The 16,966-nt window shown below is 39.0% G+C and overlaps 1 long non-coding RNA gene across 4 annotated transcripts in view; it reads left to right on the forward strand.

The window, feature by feature from the left end:
* The window catches only part of LOC122867603, a 16,089-nt gene extending 2,107 nt beyond the window's left edge, over positions 1 to 13,982 (forward strand). For 3 of the 4 annotated variants that reach the window (XR_006375959.1, XR_006375958.1, XR_006375961.1), the window contains 2 exons: positions 922 to 1,067; positions 10,189 to 13,982. This is a non-coding gene — a long non-coding RNA (uncharacterized LOC122867603). The remainder of the gene's footprint in view (positions 1 to 921; positions 1,068 to 10,188) is intronic. The other variant, XR_006375960.1, reaches the window with a different exon arrangement.
* Positions 13,983 to 16,966: the final 2,984 nt, after the last annotated feature.

Below are 16,966 nucleotides of genomic sequence, written 5' to 3' on the forward strand. Positions count from 1 at the left end.
TTATATTTTGATGATAACACCTTTGTACTTTTACTTGAGTAAGATTTTGAATGTAGGACCAGTATTTTTACACTGCAATATTGCTAATTTTACTTAAGTAAAAGATCTGAATACTTCTTCCACAGCTGTAGATAGATAGATAGATAGATAGATAGATAGATAGATAGATAGATAGATAGATAGATAGATAGATAGATAGATAGATTATATGGCAAGTCAGGTGAATTTATTTACAGAGCGCATTTAAAAGCAACAAATGATCAAAGTGGTCTACCGAGAGAAGACAAGATGAGGTCCTCAGTTTTATTCTATTTAGCTGTAGGAGTCTTATACATCCTCCTGTGCACTTCCGTTAGCAGAGTTAAAACAACATGGATCACCAGGTTTCAGAGGGGGGTACAGCAGAGTATAGTCTGCACGAAAATGGTAGGAGGTGTTGTATTTTCTAAAAATAGACTACGAAGGAAGCATATATGAGGAAAATATAATAGGGCCTAATATGGAACCGTGTGGTACTCCACAGGAAATGGAGCAGAGAAAGAGGACACATTATCAATTGAAATCAAAGCTGTTCTGTCTTGCAGGACTGTCCTGCACAAAGCCCTGACCTCAACCCCATCCAATACCTTTGAGATGAACTGGAACGCCGACTGTTATCATCTCACTAATGTTCTTGTGGCTGACTGGGAGCAAATCCCTGCAGCCAAGTTCCCAAAATCTGGTGGAAAGCCTAAAACCAGAAAAGTGGAGGCTGTTATAGCAGCAGAGTAATGCCCATGGTTTTTGGGATGACATGTTAAACCATCAAATTTTCAAAATTGCCCATTTGAACAAGATTCGACAGTAGCAGGCATTGCAGTGCTTTTATTTTACAGACAAAATCGTGTAACTTCCGGTATTTTCTGTCTGTTTGTGGTATAGTTGACGCAACTGCCTCTCGCCACCACTATCTCCAGCAGACACACCCCACCGGCAGTCAGACACTCAGGAGACGGGAGCTGGACCAGAGGAGGACAGTGGTGACACACGCCAACAAGAGATGGTAGTGATGCCTTCAAGTGCTGCTCGTAAGATCCTAAAATTAGACCCACCTCCCATTTTGGCTGGGTTTCATAACAAAATAGGTAGCCCGTTTAGCATATCATAAGTACCCAGCTCAGTTGTTTGTGGATAATTTGTGAAGATAAACTATAGACTACAGTTCAGAGTCCGAGTGATGCTTTTCTATGCTGGGCCTGCAACAGGTGGTCTATTTTACTCCTAAAACACTGAATGTTGACAAGGTTTTGCTGGAACAGAAGTTACACTTTGTGTATATTCATAAATTTAGTTCACAATTGCCATGCATTGTGTGCATCTTTAGACAGGTATCCACAGCCATGTTTGTACTGGCTTTCAGTGCTGTATGATAGAGCCATGTAATGGCAGAAATCAATGTATCAAGAAGGTGTGTCTTTTAAATTAGCACCGACTCTGATAATCCTCACAGAACTGAAATGGGGGACTGTTACTAGACAGATGTTGGCACTAATTCTTGGGCCAGATGAAAATTTTAGGCAGAAGAATTGAACAAGAAACAATATGCATAATGAAAGAAAATAAAACTTATTTTTAATGTGACAAAAGTGTGACATAAAAGGTAGGACATCAAAGGATATTAAAAGAAAATCATGAGACCAAAGTAAGAACAATGAAAAAATAAACATGTAGACATCAAGAGAAAATAATTGTTGTAATGTGCAGAGTAAACTGTTATTGAAAAGATATCTGAGATATATGTGTTGGTACATGTTTGTGTGCAAAAAGGCATGCTATGTTAAGTGTGTAGATATGCATGGAGGTGTGAGGAGGGCAGTGTATGACAATGACAATGTGAGAGCTGAGCTGTGCTACATAGCAAAAATATATACAAAAAAAAAGCAACAACCCTAACAATAACAACAACAGCTTACTATCATCTCAATCATCACCTTGTATTTTATATATAATAATACTAATAATGGTCAGATAAAAGTTGAATAATAACAAAGCTGCAATTTTCTTTATTGTTTGTCTTACTGCCAGAGTAAATGATTTCTAGCTATTTCCAACCACTCTTAATGAACATATCTCGATAGATGTATTGACTCTGCACACCCCTAGATGTCAGCACAAGCCCTTAGTAGGCAATTTATTTAGCCTTATGGTAGTGATGTTACTGTACACTGATCTCAGTGTACCTTAACATCACTACCAAATGCTATTTTTAGCCCTCATAATGCTTGTCACATTGATGCAAATTGAAATGTATGCGATTTCAGAATTTGGATTTCTGATCAAACTGTTTTCTTACAGTGATATTGACAAATTTGAGGACACATGGTTTGATGACTGATGACATATTTTTCATTGATCTGCAAATTGTATGCTCCTTGCTGCAGGACAAACAGTAGACCTGTATTGTTTGTGGTCTCACTGCAGTGAATACATGTTACTGTGAACTAAAACAGTGTGCTCAACCAATCTGCATGGTACTTACTGTAATACTTACACAAGATAGAGAGAGCCACATTTCTATCAAATAAGTACACTGGTACCACAATTAAACACATAAAACTGTTATTTTAAGGGGAACAGTGAGGGCCAATTTAACCTAACAATGCACACAGTGAAAAACAAGTAATAAATTATCATACTGAGTTGTATTTAACTAGTCATACAACAGAGTTGGGGGGCTTAAATCCCTGCTTAGAGAGTGAAAGCTGTTCTCCTCTGCCGCCCCTCAGTGGTGACCTTGAATGAGAGGTTTATAATGTAGGAGTCAAAAGAATTCAGGTGCATTCAGTCATGTTCAGCCAGTGACCCACAAATGATCGATCTCATCCAGTAAAAATGACTTGAGAATGAATGTTTGCTGACCACTGCTGATTAAAGGTTTTCGTCTCATCTATTAGGTTCATATATTTCTCCACAAACTTAGTTTTACAGTCATTTTGGAGAATATGTGTAAACTTTCAAGTCTTAATTTTACATAACTGCATTTCAAGTGAATGAAGTGTTTAGAAGTTATTTAAAGTGGATAGATGACATGTTTTGGAATATATGCAGTCTGAACATGGGTTAAAGGGAAACTTTGGTATTTTTCAACCTGGACCCTATTTCCCCATGTTTTTTTGTCTAAGTGACTAATGGGGACAACAGTTTTGAAATGTGTTCAGTATTGAGCGACAAAATTTTGGAAAGGACCCTACAGAGATAGACCTTTTTGTTAAACATCATAATACTCGGCAGAAACAAAATAAAACCGTCTTGGCTTGTCATTCCACTGTTCCAACAATCACCAACTCTGGTTTGGTCGAAATAAATCCTTAATTCACCGAGTTCGATGTGAAAATATCGGGAGAGGAGCGAGAGGGAGGTCGGGCATCAGAGAAGCAGAATGTAGAGCCATAATATTTTCACATCTCACTCAGTGAATTAAGGGTTTATATCGACCAAACCAAAGTTGGTGATTGTTGGAAGGGTTAGAAGACAAACCAAGATGGTTTTGGTGTGTTTTATTTTGTTTCTGTCGAGTTTGAAGTGTGTTTTACGATGAGCTGCGAGGTCAAATTATTCTATTTGTCAATGGCTCTTGACTTTGACGAGCAATATTTATGGATGTTTCTGGTTAACAAAAAGGTCTATCTCTGTAGGGTCCTTTCCATTATGTTGTCAGACACTTATATTAACAATCTCAGCCTGTCAGCGGCAAAAACAAGCACTTTTAGAGGACGTACATTGACGTTGCGCAGCTAGAAGGATTACATTGCAGCTCTGTTTCGCGGCTGCCAGCTGCAGCCCTCTCGCTCAATATTGGACCAATTTCAAAATGTTTGTCCCCATTAGTCACTTAGACACAAAAAAAAATAGGGTCCAGGTTGAAAAATACAGAAGTTTCCCTTTAACCCTATGAGCCTTTTGTTTCCTTAAGTGCTTAGGTATTTTGGGGGATTTTTTTCATTCTCCAGGACTCGGTTTGCTGGTTTTGGCCTCTAAAGCCCACTGAGACTTTTTATGTGATACTGGGCTGTACAAATAGATTTGGTTTGACTTGACTCAGATGCTCTTGACCCACTTCACTTAAAGCCCCATGCCAGTCATAATTTTTGTGTTTCCATGGCAATGTAAGGAGATGCAGTGCAATACCATGGCAACAACAGATCTTGTGGAACAAAATTTGTGCTCCCTGTTGTGCACACACCTGTGTGTGTGTGTGTGTGTGTGTGTGTGTGTGTGTGTGTGTGTGTGTGCGGGCCTGTATTACAATGGACACACTGTGTGTGTGTCCACTGTAATACAGACCCGCACTTAGCACTTTTGATGGTAAATGAATGGAACATGACACTGATTCAGTTCTGCACAAAAGATGCTTTAATCTCAAGTAATGAGCTACTGTAAAGTGTTACAAATCCATTTTGGGGAGAACAGTACCCAAAGACCATTATTTTATTCTTAAATTTATATTTCCATAGATCAGTAGACCTTTGCTAAACCCCTCCCCTGCACATCAATTGTCCGTAAGGGCAGGCTTGGATGTCTCCACATGCCACATTAGGCTTTTCGGTAAAGAGTTTGGAGGGTGGTTTCTTCTTTTGGACTTTCCAAAACCAAAAACAAAAGAGCAAAAGTGTAAGAAATTGATCAAAAAGTGCATTAACCTGCTCTAACATAAGCTGCGATTGTTAGCATGTGCGGCTAACCAGCTTGCTACATACTTAACCCAGCATTACTTCATTAATCAACTATGACTGGGGGGGGCACCATCAGCCCCATCAGCCCCATCAGCCCCATCTGGCTGAGAGAAGTCAAAGAGAAGTCAAGACTTAACATTGATTTAGTAGCATTTTTATTGACAGTTTCCCTTTCCTCATTCTGCATCATGATGCTGCATGACCAGTTAATTGGACGAACACCACCTGAGTCCTGCTGCAAATCAGCTATCAGTGACAGGCAGTAGTTACACTGCACGCTCAAATCTGATTTGAAGTGACCCTGTTCTGACTAATATCTGATATTTGCTTTGTTATCTTAATATGAAAAACCTGCATGGAGTCTGTAAATGGCTGATTAGAGCAACAACATCTGAGTCCTACCTGTAAATCTGTAGATTTCCAAAACTGATATGCATAGATGTAATATTTATTTTTAAAATTTGCAAGTCTGTTTGTTTGTTTTTTGTTTTTTGCTACAAGTGTTGAGACATTAGGCCCTGCCAAATGCATTGGTTAGTGTTTGTAAATTTTAACAAATTTGAATTGGGGGGTTAACATCTTTTTTTACGAGTTGGTTGAATGGATTGTAGGTGAATTTTGTTTTACTTCTCTACATTTGTCACCAAAACATCTATACAGAAAGAGAAGCCTGGCAACCATTGTCAGTTTTCCCCAGGGGCTCAAGGCAGCTCTGACTGGGAAAATGGTTTTGTTTGCATCTTCATCAGCTGCATATAATATTGGAGCAGATTGAATATGGGTCCACTATCAACATGTGAATAGATTTTTTATTATGCATATACATTTTTAAGTGGGATATTCCTTTGCTTGTGCACAACCAGTGTGAGCAGATAGATTTGCATTTCATGCTATTCTCAATCCAAAGACTGCAATCTTCTTCAAAACCTGCGTGGGTGAAACATGCATTAATGGTTTTTCCTTTCTAAGTCGTTATGCTCTAAAAATACTATGACCAAGACAGTATCCCCCTTACACAATTGCACTCATCACTATCCGAGAAACACCAGCAGAGGTCTACATTTGCCACGGGTCAGCAGATTTTCTGGTGCTGTTGTAAAGTAAAACACAGTAAATCCAGTTCTGGTGATTTTCAGGTTTGTAGTTGCGTTCCAGGAATATTTATGACCCTTGGGTCATGAAAATATTCAACATTTTCTAGACTCAGTATGTGCTATAGCATAGTCATTAAAATATAAAATAAAGTCCTTTTTCTTAATTCCTGAAAACCTTTCTAGATGCAAAGTTTCTACCCAACAGCAGCCTTTTGGTGAATTATCCACGCCATTGTAATGCATATCTGCACATGGTGCCTTTTACCCCTGAGCTCTTTTCATACCAGAATCAGTGCGTCTCAATCAATCTGAGTTCCTTTTATTCGCAGTGACCACTGCTCTGTCTAGCTTTAGCCAGAAGCTTTTGGAGCCGGTCAGTAGAGGGTTATTTGTCTTATGTCAGAGGATATATAACAATAGAAGTTTATATAGGAGGGGGGGAAAACAAATGTGATTCATATAACCATCTGCCTGACTGGCCACTTTGATTAAACTTGAGGAGAGGAGTGTAATCTGAATGCTGATGCCTCGGGATAGTGCAAAGATTACAACAGAATTTAAAGTATCAGGGTATGATAATAATAAAACCAGAAGTGTAAAAGGTACAGTATTATTTGTGAAATTACTTGGCTGCCTCCCAGTGTTTGCATACATGTACTGTACATGTATTTGTGCATTTAATCTGTGTGTAAACGTGCCTGTCTGGTCTGTTAGTTGGAGTGTAGTGATGAGGCTGGCCTTGCTGACCACTCTGTGCCTCTTCTGGGTGGTCACTCTGTGCCCACATTAATCTCACAGTTGAGAGACGAGGTCGTGACCTCGGGGGCGTTTCTTTCAGGGAAGGTCATTTTCAGTCTGAGCAGTCTGCTCGTTTCTGATTAACCTTTCGGAGTAACCTTTTCATGCTATGTATTTCCTCAGCGGTTAATTAAAATGAAGGCCTCCGGTTAGTGAAAAAAATATAGTTGGTTTAAAATGAAACAAAAGAGTAAAAAGCTTAGTAATTCAATAGATACAGTAGAGAACACAAAGAGCTTTGAAATGCTGTCCATATGCTAAACCAATACATAATGTATACACTGTATAGTTTCTATTTATAAGGTGAATTACTCTGTAAGAGTCAAAAAAAAATTGTAGGGCTGTTACTATTTTCATTATTGATTACTTGGCCTGATATTTTTTCAGTTAATCATTAAGTCTATAAAATGTCTGAAAAATGTGAAAAATGTCCATTACATTTTCCTAAAGCCCAAATCGACATCTTCATATTGTTTATTTTGTCTGACCAACAGTCCAAAACCCAAAGATACTAAGTTTACTATCACGTAAGACAAAAAAATGCAGCAACTTCTCACAATTGAGGAGCTGGAACTAGGTTATGTTTGGCATTTTTGCCTGAAAAATGACTTCAACGATTAATTGATTATCAAAAATAAATTAGATTTTTGGTTTAAATTCTTACAACAATTATGACAGTGACATAATAATAAAGTTCTTGCACACCATAAATCACTTAATTGATTGGTGTGTATAGGATAAAAAACTCTTGACTGTAAGAAAGCCTTGCTGACATGACATTCCTTGAGACGACGTACAAACTTTCATTCAAACTGACACAAGACTAAGAGTCTACAGTCACACTAGCAACTCTGTGACTCTGCACTTTCTCACAATGACAACTAACATGCTGACGTTTTGGTTAAGGTAATGTTTAACATGGTCACCATCTTAGTTTAGCTTATTAGCATGCTAACATTTGCTAATTAGCACTAAAAACAAAGTACAGCAGAGGCTGATGGGAATGCCACTAGTTTTGCAGGTTTGGGGCAAAAAACAAAGTATATGACAAATTAAAACTTTGACCTGTTGCCATGGCGCTAGATGAAAAGTGAAGCGGTCACCAAAGTTATTACAATTCATCCTGCGGGGAACATGAATATCGGAACCAAACTCACTCAAAACCACAAATCAATCATCAAAAACTGTATTACTGTATGGTTTTGTAACCTATATTACACAAAGCAGCCATGAAAGATATGTGGCCACAATTCTCACTCTCCATTCTTCTATAATTCTATTATTTTTACACTCTTCTAAGAAGACTGAGCAACCATATTACCCTTCTTGCCTCATTCCCCTCCAATCATCTCAATTATTAAGGCACATGAATGCATTATTTAGTAAAGTCCTTTACATCACCTACTTTTCATTGTTCCATAATTCACTAAAATAAGGTTTTACCATGATTACACACTGCCCCTTACAAGCTTACAGTGACTAGAAGGCTCTGCTCGGTGCTTAACCCATTAACATTTGGGGAAACTGATAACATTCTCCTTCTACAACAAACCCTTGTGCTCGCTTTCCACCACAAATAAACCTTACTCTTATAAGCAGATTGGCATGTTTGAGGAAAGGATTTCTCCCATTTTCTGAAATGCGATGTTTGTTTTTGACGTACAATGGCCTCTTTGTCAAACTGTGATTAGGCTCAATGGTTTTCCAACAACAGAGTGATGATGTGATAACCACAGCCACTCTGTGTTGTCTTAGGTAATCTGTGTTTGGACGGGATCAAATAATGACCCCCAGGAAAAGAGGGTATAAAGACAAGGCGAGCTGACAGGGCCTCGGTCACTAATCACTCGGAAGAGGTTTGGAGGAAACCAAGCAGACTTCTGTGAATCCACAACTCGTGACGCCAATGTGATATATAAAATACATATATATTGCAGCATGTGATTTTGCTATATACTTGTTGAACAAGTTTCATTACATGGGGAGTGTTCAAAAGTTATAATCCAGCAGTTCTCATGTAAGCTTGCTAGATCACATTATGGCACAATGACTGAATTGTTTTCACATATAACAGCAGGGCTCTTGATAATCTGGTTACATAGGAACATGTAAATCCACAACTACATGACCTGCTTTTAAAGATAACCAAGATATACATTACCTGTGTGCTCATGTGTTTGTTGCATGTTTACTTTGTTCGTCTGGATAATGTTGATAGATTTGTCAGTCTGGATTTAAGCAAATGTTTTGTTTTATTTCTCCATATACACTAGATGGAGATTGTATTTTCAGTGTCACATATTTCACTATTTAAAGGAACATGCCGAGAGTTAAATGAGAATGATACCACCGCAAATGAACACCGCAAATGAACGTATTTCCCAAAGTGTCAAATTATTCCTTTGCCTTTACTTTAATTAAAGTAGCTCTTGTTTCAGTTGGTTTGTTAGTCTGTCCACACTTTGGTAAAAAGCAAGCTCTTGACAAGTACTGGGCAGATTTGAATGGAATTTGGTATGGATTTCCCCAGGAGACACAGAAGATGGCTTCTAATGATTTTGGTGACCCTGTGACCTCTTCTTAACCATTACGCCAGGATCAGACTACACACTATACATTTTTGTCTTTTGAGATGGTCAATGTGTCAGATCAGGTGATCATTAGCAGAAGAAGAAGATTAGAAAAACAATGGGCTCTCAGTTAAGTAAAAGGCAAACATTAATCGAGGTCTGTGATGGACGTGAACATCAGTCTCCTGTGTGAAAGTCAGACTCCATACTCCTCACTACTTTCTGCATTGTCGCTGAACATTGGCATTGGACATAAATACTGAGGTATGGAATCGTCCAATATGGGATACTGGGCTGGATTAAGCTGAAGTTCCTGGCCTGAGGGTAATAGTCAAATGGTTACACGTTCACTGAAAACATTCCTCTTTCGCTTTGCCGTGTTTACAGTTGTGCAGGAAGAGAGCTCTGTGCTACCAGGAGTCAACATCATGTCCTAAAAGTTGTGAAACTAGGTGAGAGAAGGCAAAAAATGATCATAATGAGCCATCCCAGATGCTGCTTCAGTTGTCTTCCACACTATATGCTCATTTTCATGCCAAACGCCCCTCATCTGTTGGGTATCAGGTAGTCAGATCCCAGCATTAGGCAGCCATGAGACAAAAGTGTGTCAGCTAAGCTAAGGTTTATCACCCCCTCCAAGGTACATGAGTATTTTATCCCATTTCTAAAGAAAGCTGGTTGTTATGGCTGCCAAGATCACAGAAAAGCAACAAATCTACTAAATGAAGTTCCACAGAGGCTTTAACTAACCTGTGAGATTGAGCCCATGGCTGTGTGCAGTCTTTTGGGTAATGTCCATTAGTTCAATTAGTTCTATTTTTAGACCCAAGCTATTAGTGAGCTGGATGGAGTTGGTGAGACGTATTGACATGTGGCTGAAGGGAAGTAGATCATCATGTCACGGCTGCTGATGATGTAATTTCTGTTTAATTTACCACTTAATGCTCACGTTTAGCAGGTTTGGTGTGCCAGATGTGATCAATTAGAATCTACTCACGGTGTCTCTACTTACAGGAACTGTGAGGCTGGCCGGGGGAAATACTGTTCACAGAAAAGTGCCTCAAGCCTCTGGATCATCACCCCGTGAAGGAAGATGTAGTCAGGCCACTACATCAGTCGATTGGTGACCTGCATCCAGTGTGAAGTTCCGCATCCTGAGAAATCTTGGATTACAAACTATGGTTAACTGAGGATCTTATGTCAAGATTAGTGTGAAGTTGAAGCTTATTGCCACCACGACAGGGCTGATAAGAATCCAGGCAGTCTGCCATATTGTTGTGTTCTGCATCAACATAAATCAAAGGAGGGTTAGAGGGTTTGCAGGGATGGTGTGACAGATAAACGCAACCAAACATATGTTACCCACTTTTATATAAAGAAATGCAGTTTTACCCAAACACCTTTTCAAGTTTACATGAATCTTAATAAGTCAATATTAGATATCCAGACAGGTGACAAATTAAAGGAAAAACCTGAATAAAAGGGAGGAGAACATATCAGATTCAGATGCTTCCATACAGGGCATGAGGGCTCACTGAAAGGTTAGATGAGTATGAAAATGATGTGAATCATATGCTATGGCCTGCACAGTCACCTGATCTCAACTCACCTGAACACCTATGGCGGATTTTGTTGTGTTAGACAGTGCTCTCTACCATAATTATCAAAACACCAAATGAGGGAGAATGGTGTTCATCCCTCCAGTTGAGTTTCACAGACTTCTGTGCCAAGAAGCATTGAAGCTGTTCTGGAGGCTAATGGTAGCCCATGTTGTGACCAATTTGTAGTATATAATGTCAAGTAAACATAATGTTTTGAAGAGAAATGAAAGGATGAATTCATGCTATTCTAGAAGAGTATTTTTTGGGGAGGCTTTTCCTGAGGAACGTCAACAACAGCAGTTCACAGTTTAAAACAGTTTAATTTACAAATCAATATCTGACTATACATGTTTAAACTGGCATAGCTTGCATAATTTCCATACTACATACAATAGTGTGAACACCACAATTTCGCATTCTGCAGAATAATGAACTCTGTCTCATATCAGGAATATTCATTTGGCAAATTCCCTTCAGACCAAGCCTGATCTCAACATTACTGTAATGTATTATGGACAATAGTGTTCATTATCCCATAAACGCACAATTACCCATTTAGTTATTTTACTTTTTCTGTTGAAAAAAGGCTTCTCATGCACTTTCAGGCCCTTTGTGCCTCTGTATGTGTGTGCATGTGTGTGTGTGTGTGTGTGTGTGTGTGTGTGTGTGTGTGTGTGTGTGTGTAACCTTGACAGAGAAAGCTAAGCTTCACTGAGTGCCTGCAAGCACTGTGCTATCTTTAGCTTTTGTTGAAGCTTTTACCATAGGCCTCCTCCTACTCTTCCCACTCTTCCTCCTCTTCCTCCATTCCCCTCAGCCCACTCACTGTTGGCTGCACATGCAAACATGCACACTTATGCATGCTTGCACACAACCAAATCTCCTACACACACGCTACTGTAACATACATATGCACACTGTATAACTGTTACTGGGCAGATTAGATGAAGTAACCTACTTCTAGGATAAAAACATGAGCCCGATGCTTGTTTTTTGCTGCAGAGCGAAAGACTGACTCTTGTTCCCTGAGCGGCCCTGATTCCTGCCTGAAGGCAAGTTATAAGCCACGGGCCTCACAGGATACACTCTTGTATTCTTATTGGCCAAGAAATGTATTAAATTCAGTCAGTAGTACACTCACAGACTATAAACTATTAATAAATAATTTGCCCCAAACCAAACTCTCCATAGACCAATTATTATTTGTTTTTAATGGCCCAGTGCCTCTGCTTCTTACAGTAGTCTATATTTATGTTGCATATTACGCACATGGGCTATTGTTAGTAATTATGTGAAATGCATTACTAGTTATCTGATTGTTGATACATATTTCAGCTTTTAATTAGCCATTCACATGCTGCTGCGGAGCATGTGGATTTTGTACTATTACTGCCCAATGTTTTGAATATTTTCCGAGAAAGCACTTCTGATTTTACAGTAATTGTGGCAAAAACAAACGCAGCTCCTGGTAGGGGATCAAATACAACAGTATAATCAAATTTTTCTAATCAAACAATCCCAAAATAGCTTGGTCAGTCAACTCAGTTAATCATGTTAAATGCTGCCATACTGAGGCTAAAGTGAGGACAGAGAAACATCAGCTTCAGGTTACGTGGCCAAACTAATCTAATCAATTCAATTCAATTTTATTTATATAGCGCCAATTCATAACAGAAGTTACTTCAGTGCACTTTTCCTATAGAGCAGGTCTAGACCGTACTCTTTATAATATTATTTACCAATCAGATTGGTTTGTACTGAAGGGTCAGTCCCCATGTGGATTTGGTGTTTGTAAACATGCACAACCTCTTTCTCATGGTACATTTATATTTGTTAGAAACTATTTTGGAAAACTGTAACTGAGAAGAGGTCAGGTTACGACTGCATGAACTGCACAGACTGTTAAATTCCAACTTTCATTTTTCTCACTTACATGATTGAAAATAGTTTTTTGCTTTGTCATGATGCTTCTTTCAAGCCCAGGTACAGAAGTCAGAAGATGAACAAAATAATAAGAACACCCTACAACATAATAAATAAATATAATAATAATAAATCTTACCTTTAAATCTTATACTGATATTTTCAGTGGCTTCCCTCCTTTATACAATGGATCAAGGCGGTTATGACATGTCTTCACTATATTAGATATAGATATGATAAGCCTTTATTGATTCCCAGAGGGGACATTCTGGTGTTGCAGCAGCACAAGGACAGAAATAAGTAGATAAATACATAAATAAAAAATTCTAAGTATAGAAAATAAGAATATAAATAAAATAGAAACTATACAAGAGCAATTTAACACAAAATTACAAAGCAAGCAGTGTACATACGGTACCCAGGACCAGTGTTGTACTTAAACTAATGCAATGCAGTCTCAATCGAAGTGACATAATGGTGTAGAATTGTACAGTTCTGTGGGTTTAAATAAAGTTTGGCTACACAGCGTGTCCCACTGTGGGTCAGTGATGTTTAAATAAAGCTGGAAACAGAGATAAGTTATATATAATAATATAAAAAGAAAAGAAAATACTGAAAATAGGGAGATTTGTAGGACGACTTTAGGAGCAACCTGAGATTCTGAGATATTTTGTCCTGGATGTGAATAAATGGAAGGTAATAAGTTTAATATTCAAACCTCTCTGTATCAGTCATCATACTGTTCATCTACTTGTCATCAGCTGATCAAGCACATCTCTCCTCCCAGCGTGTGAAAATTACCTGGTAACTATTCATGCATTCTTAATATCCATTCAATCATGTCAGTGTGAGATTGTCTAATAATAGTCATTTTACACTGCAGAATGAGAGTTATTGGTGTCAGCGTGCACCTGTAATTGTATCCTCCCCCTCTCTTCCTCTCTCTTCCTCTCTCTGTTTCTGCATTGCAGTGCCTGAAGCTGTCAAGAGAGCATATGCACCGTGTATCATTGCTGGCCTCTGCCTGTCATCTCTGCCCCTGTGCACAGACCACCAGGCAACACATCGAGTAATACGATACACACTTCCTCTGTCCTCCCGCTTCACCTTCTGAGCTGTTGTCCCATGACACATGCTGAGCTGTGAGCTTTACACTGCAGCTGACAGTGATGAGAAAGTATTGCTTTTGCCCTTTGCTGCTTCTTCGCTTCTAGGAACAGAACATTTTTATGTGACACTGATCACGAGGTTCTCGATGTTTAAATAAATGGTAAAAAGATCAGATCTGGATGGAAAGATTGCATTTATTCTCCTTCTTCTTAACATATATTTAGATATTCGGTGTATTTTCCTACTAACCTCCTGCTGTTTTTCACCCAGCTGTTACCTTCTAGATCCCAGTATGTGTGCTTTAACACAGATAAAATACAGCTGGTGAATAATGAATGGAATGGCAAATCATGGCCTCTACTGCCTTAAAAGAACTATATTCAAGTAAAAGCAAGTGTCACGCTGTAGTCTCAAATCCTCTGCATTTCCCTAAAATTGCAGTGTGCCCTTGACAGAATGACAGGGTATTTAGTTGCATTCAACTGACGCCTGAGGCAGTTTTTTTGGGGTTTTTTTTTTTTTTTTTTTTTTTTACTGTCACACTCTCCGAGTTTCCATTCAGGTTTAATAAGTTCCTAATGAAAGAGGGCAGACGGAAGCTGTTTGAGTCAATCTCCTCTGCACAGTTACAGATCATTGGATGCTCCATTTAGGGTGATTTAAATGTGTGCCATGGAACATATTCCAAAAAGCATTCACACAATGGCTTTCCATTTACTTTCCTCCTTCTCCTCTCCTATTATAGTAATGGAAGTGGGGGTGTCTCAGGAAACAGACAAAGGAATGCACAATGGGTATGCCCCCCTCCCCCCTCCTCTCCTTAGAAATGGCACGATGGTTTCAAGTGTGCATCCCGGTGTCATTGTAAAATAAATAAATAAAGCTGCACGCTCAATTGAGTAAGACAGAAACTACTGGTGCCAGCTCTGTATTTCACCCCATTGCAACATGTGAAAAAATAATGAGGGAAATGAAGGACATTGCGAATTTTGTCTGTTCTTTCATCAACAACGTACAGCTGAAATTGATAAGGAAAGCTAGAAAATGTGCCAACTGTTTGATGCTGATGAGTTCTCAGGATCTACAGGACAATATATTCTGTTCTTTGTTTACTTACTGTGTTGCTTACTTACAGAAATAGTTGGTCGGTACGTTAAGTATTGGGCTTCCTGGTTCGGCAAAATGCTGGAAAAGAAAAAATATAGGCAGTTTAATCATCCTGCCTTTGTGTGGTCAGAAGTTGGGAGCTGATGTAGAGATTTATGCTTGTCTGTGCAGTCAACAACAGAAAAGTTTTCATGCTTAGCTGTTAGCGTCGACATTCTGCTAGCAAGTCGCTAGCAGGAGAAAAATGGCGGCACATGTAGACGGGCAGAGCTCCCTAATGCTGTCAGAGGATACTTACATAGAGGGTAGTAAACTGTGATTCAAATCACTCCCTACTTTACGTAGAGCTGGCAGGCAAAAACTGCTTCTTTAATCTCTAATCAAGTGAGCTAGCCCTCAAAAAGAGGAGCGGGTTGTCTCATTTCACAATCTGTTTTCATATTTATAGGCACAGCCACTGAAAAAGTATGTCCCCTTTAATTGATACCATAGACTAGAAGAGCGTAAAATGTTCCTATCACTTAAACTTAATTTCGTAATTTCTTAATCATCTGGCAGGGCATGGGTCTGCACATGCAGGGTGTTACTTACCATCCATTAGCTTTCCTGTCTAGACGGGACTTAAGGCTATTTGTGACCTGCTGGTCTCATTCGGCTGGTGATTGCTGGCAACACTCCCAGCTTTAGGTCTGTCTAACAGAATCAAAGCAACGCTGGAGGACGTATGTCACCTATGCACACAGGGGGTCAGTAGACATGTGGTTTTACAAACAGCTACAATGCCCTTGATGCTTGATATACAGCAACGTTACATTCATCTCAAGTTTTATTCTCAACAAACAAGAGAAAGAGTGAAATGTTACACCACAAAAGTGTTCAGTACTTATAACATTTATTCTGTACATAATTGATATTATGAGATTAATATATGCAATAGGATACATATAGGGTAGGAAATAAGCTGAGAGAGAAACTGAAGGAAAATGTTGACATTTAGGTAAATATACTTCTTAGCTTTTCTGCTGAGAGTTAGATGAGAACATTGATACCACCCTTGCGTTTGCATGGTAAATATAAATCTGGAGACAAGCGACAGTTAGCTTAGCTTAGCATAAAGACAGGAAACAGGGAGAAACGGTGACAATGACGACAAGACTCCAGAAAGTCACTGTGCCAGCCCCCCCAAAATTTCCCACACTTAGATTTTTTTGTAGATTAAATAAACAAACACGCTATAATGTGACCTTTAGAAGTGCTGGTAGGTGGATTGTGTTACCTTTGGACAGAGCCAGGCTAGCTGTTTCCCCCTGTTTAGAGTATTTATGCTAAGCTAAGATAACCATCTCCTGAATGTAGCTTCATATTCAACAGACAGATCTGAGAGTGGTATCGATCCTCTTATCTAACTCTTGGCAAGAAAGTGAACAAGCACATTTCCCAAAATGTCAAACTATTCCTGTAGGAGTATAATACTGAGAGAAAGCTTGATCCTACAGTGTTACATAATAACGGTGGATGATGGAGAAGATTTCTGTAAATTCTGTAACAATAGTCATATATTAGCTCACTTCTTGATCATAAAGTGGTATACAGAATTACTTTGGGATGTAAGGGAACTGACGTGGCTAAATAAGGATGAGATGAATCCAGGTTGATATAGATTCGAGTGAATAACCACATCTCCTTGTGGGAATGAACTCACTGTTGTCAAATCAGTACTTTTGGTTGGGTTGTCCTATGTAGTCATGACCACTGGAGGATTGGGATTTTACTGCTGACCCTCAATAAAAAACCTCCACAGCACAGTCTTTATCCAAGCATGATGTCTGTTCTGAAGTACCCTGGTTTGGAGTGCTGGCCTGACAATCTGGCCAACTTCAGACCCTCAAACAGTGAAATCTTTGATAAAATAACATGAAAATGCAACAAAAGGAATGTTGTGAAAGACCGGAGCATGGCTGGTTTAAACAAAAAGGCCGCTATGGGTGCCTCATTTGGAAGACCAAGCTCCAAATACCAGATCTGATCCGCATGGGTTCCCCTTCACAACC

Source organism: Siniperca chuatsi, linkage group LG20 (genome assembly GCF_020085105.1).
Source record: "Siniperca chuatsi isolate FFG_IHB_CAS linkage group LG20, ASM2008510v1, whole genome shotgun sequence".
Classification (NCBI taxonomy): domain Eukaryota; kingdom Metazoa; phylum Chordata; class Actinopteri; order Centrarchiformes; family Sinipercidae; genus Siniperca; species Siniperca chuatsi.